Source organism: Hordeum vulgare, chromosome 2H (genome assembly GCF_904849725.1).
Source record: "Hordeum vulgare subsp. vulgare chromosome 2H, MorexV3_pseudomolecules_assembly, whole genome shotgun sequence".
Lineage (NCBI taxonomy): Eukaryota > Viridiplantae > Streptophyta > Magnoliopsida > Poales > Poaceae > Hordeum > Hordeum vulgare.
The window spans coordinates 97710611-97714431 of NC_058519.1; positions in this window are offsets into that span (position 1 = coordinate 97710611).

Sequence of the window (3821 nt, forward strand, 5' to 3'; positions counted from 1 at the left end):
TGGAAGAGTTTATGTCCAGATCCTTGATGCTATTCATTACACCTCTGATCATGATTATGATTATGCTTTTTGAGTAGTTACTTTTGTTCCTGAGGACATGGGATAAGTCATGCTAATAATAGTCATGTGAATTTGGTACTCGTTTGGTATTTTCATGTGTTGTATGTTGTCTTTTCCTCCAGTGGTGTTATGTGAACGTCGACTACATAACACTTCACCATATTTGGGCCTAGAGGAAGGCATTGGGGAGTAGTAAGTAGATGATGGGTTGCTAGAGTGACAGAAGCTTAAACCCCAGTCTATGCGTTGCTTCGTAAGGGGCTGATTTGGATCCACTAGTTTAATGATATGGTTAGACGTTGTCTTAATTCTTCTTTCGTAGTTGCGGATGCTTGCGAGAGGGGTTAATCATAAGTGGGATTCTTGTCCAAGTAAGGGCAGTACCCAAGCGCCGGTCCACCCACATATCAAACTATCAAAGTAACGAACGCGAATCACATGAACATGATGAAACTAGCATGACCGAAATTCCCGTGTGTCCTCGGGAGCGTTTTTCCTCCTATAAGACTTTGTTCAGGCTTGTCCCTTGCTACAAAAGGGATTGGGACACTTGCTGCACCGTTGCTACTACTTGTTACTTGTTACTTTTCGCTTGCTACATTTCACCTTGCTACACCATCACTTGTTACCGCTACTTTCAGTGCTTGCAGTTATTACCTTGCTGAAAACTGTTTATCAGAGCCTTCTGCTCCTCGTTGGGTTCGACACTCTTACTTATCGAAAGGACTATGATTGGTCCCCTATACTTGTGGGTCATCATATGCATATGCATGAAACGGATGAAATAGATAATGTTCTTTGAGCAAAAACCTATCCTTAAACACAACTTGCGTGTTGAAACTCTAGGAGGTCCTCCTCCACCCAAAGGTGATCATGTGTTTGAATTAAAACAATTACCTGACACTTTGAAATATGCCTATCTTGATGAAAAGAAGATAAATCACGTTATTATCAGTGTTAACCTTATAGAGCATGAAGAGGAAAGATTACTAAAAACTTTAAGGAAGCACCACATTGCTATTGGGTATACTCTTGATGATATTAAGGGCATTAGTCCCACTATATGTCAGCACAAGATTAATATGGAACCAGATGCTAAACCCATTGTTGATCGCCAACGAAGATTGAATCCCAAAATGAAAGAAGTGGTGAGAAATGAAATACAAAAGCTTCTGGAAGCAGGTATAATTTATCCCATAGCTGATAGTAGATGGGTAGGTCTCGTTCATTGTGTCCCTAAGAAAGGAGGTATTATTGTTGTTCCTAATGGTAAAAATGAACTCATTCCACAAAGAATTGTGACTGCCTATAGAATGGTAATTGATTTTAGAAAATTAAACAAAGCTACTAGAAAAGATCATTATCTTTTACCGTTCATAGACCAAATGCTAGAAAGATTATCAAAGCACACACATTTTTGCTTTCTAGATAGTTCTTCTGGTTTCTCTCAAATACCTGTGTCATAACCTCATCAAGATACAACCACCTTTACTTGTCCTTTTGAAACATATGCTTATAGGCGTATGCCTTTTGTATTATGCAATGCACCTGCTACCTTTCAAAGATGTATGAGTGCTATATTCTGTGATTTTTATAAAAAGATTGTTGAGGTCTTAATGGATGATTTTTCCGTTTATGGAACTTCTTTCGATGATTGCTTAAGAAACTTAGATCGAGTTTTGCAGAGATGTGATCAAACTAACCTTGTCTTGAATTGGGAGAAGGGACACTTTATGGTGAATGAGGGTATTGTCTTGGGCCAGAAAATTTTCGAACGGAGTATTGAGGTGGATAAGGCTAAAGTTTATGCAATTGAGAAGATGCCATGCCCAACAGATATTAAAGGTATCTGTAGTTTCCTTGGTCATGTTGGTTTCTATAGGAGGTTTATTAAATACTTCTCTAAAAATTCTAGGCCTCTTACTAATTTATTACAAAAGGATGTTCCTTTCGTCTTTGATGATGATTGTGTAGAAGCCTTCGAAACACTTAAGAAACCTTAACTTCTGCACCTATTGTTCAACCACATGATTGGAACTTGCCTTTTGAAATTATGTGTGATGCTAGTGATTATGTTGTTGGTGTTGTTTAGGACAAAGATTTGATAAGAAATTAAATGGCATTCATTATGCTAATAAAACTCTAGACAGTGCCCACAGAAATTATGCTACCACTGAAAAAGAATTGTTAGCCGTTGTATTGCTTGTGATAAATTCAGATCTTACATTATTGACTCTAAAGTAATTGTTCACACTGATCATGTTGCTATTAAATATCTAATGGTAAATAAATATGTTAAGCCTAGACTTATTAGGTGGGTTCTCTTTCTACAAGAATTTGATTTGCATATCATTGATAGGGAAGGAGCTGAGAACCCCGTAGGTGATAACTTGTCTAGGTTAGAAAATGTTCTTGATGACCCACTACCTATTGATGATAGCTTTCCTAATGAACAAGTAGGTGTGGTAAATGTTTCTCATAATACACTGTGATTTGCTGATTATGCTAATTACATTGTTGCTAAATACATACCACCTAGTTTCACCTATCAACAAAAGAAAAAATTCTTCTTTGATTTAAGACATTACTTTTGGGATGACCCGCATATTTATAAAGAGGGAGTAGATGGTATTATTAGCCGTTGTATACCTGAGCATGAACAGGAACAAATCCTTCGAAAGTGTCACTCCGAGGCTTATGCAGGACACCTTGTGGGAGATAGAACTACACACGAGGTATTACAGTCTGGATTATATGGGACCTTTTCCTTCCTCCAATGGGTATACACATATTTTGGTTGCTTTTGATTATGTCACTAAATGGGTAGAAGCCATTCCAACCAATAGTGTTGATCATAACACCTCTATTAAGATGCTTAAGGAAATTATTTTCCCATGTTTTGTAGTCCCTAGATACTTAATGACTGATGGTGGTTCACATTTTATTCATCATGCTTTCTGTAAGATGCTTGCTAGATATGATGTTAACCGTAGAGTTGCATCTCCCTGTCATCCTCAGTCTAGTGGTCAAGTAGAATTAACCAATAGAGAAATAAAATTAGTATTGCAAAAAAAAATTAGTAGGTATCGAAAGAATTGGTCTAAGAAATTAGATGATGCATTGTGGACCTATAGAACAGCTTACAAAAATCCTACGGGTATGTCTCCTTATAAAATGGTTTATGGGAAAGCATGTCATTTACCTCTTGAGTTGGAACATAAAGCTTATTTGGCAATTAAAGAACTCAACTATGATTTCAAACTTGCTAGTGAAAAGAGGTTATTTGATATTAACTCATTAGATGAATGGAGAACTCAAGCTTATGAAAATGCCAAACTATTCAAAGAAAAGGTTAAAAGCTCGCATGACAAAAGAATCCAAAAGTGGGAATTCAAAGTTGGTGAATATGTTCTATTGTACAATTCTCGTCTTAGATTCTTTGTAGGAAAACTTCTCTCCAAATGGGAAGGACCATATATCATTGAAGAGGTTTATAATTCTGGAGCTATTAAGATCAATAATCCCAAAGGCACTAACTCGAAGTTGATCAATGGACAAAGAATAAAGCACTATATTTCAGGTACACCAATTAATGTTGAAACAAATATTATCCAAACCATGACACCGGAGGAGCACATTAGGGAAACCTTCCAGAACACTCCAGAACCCTTAAAAGGAAGAGGTGTGTGATACGGTAAGCAAACACGCTCGAAAAATCCGCAAAAATATTTTTTGGCAGTTTGGGAATTTTAGGAAATTTA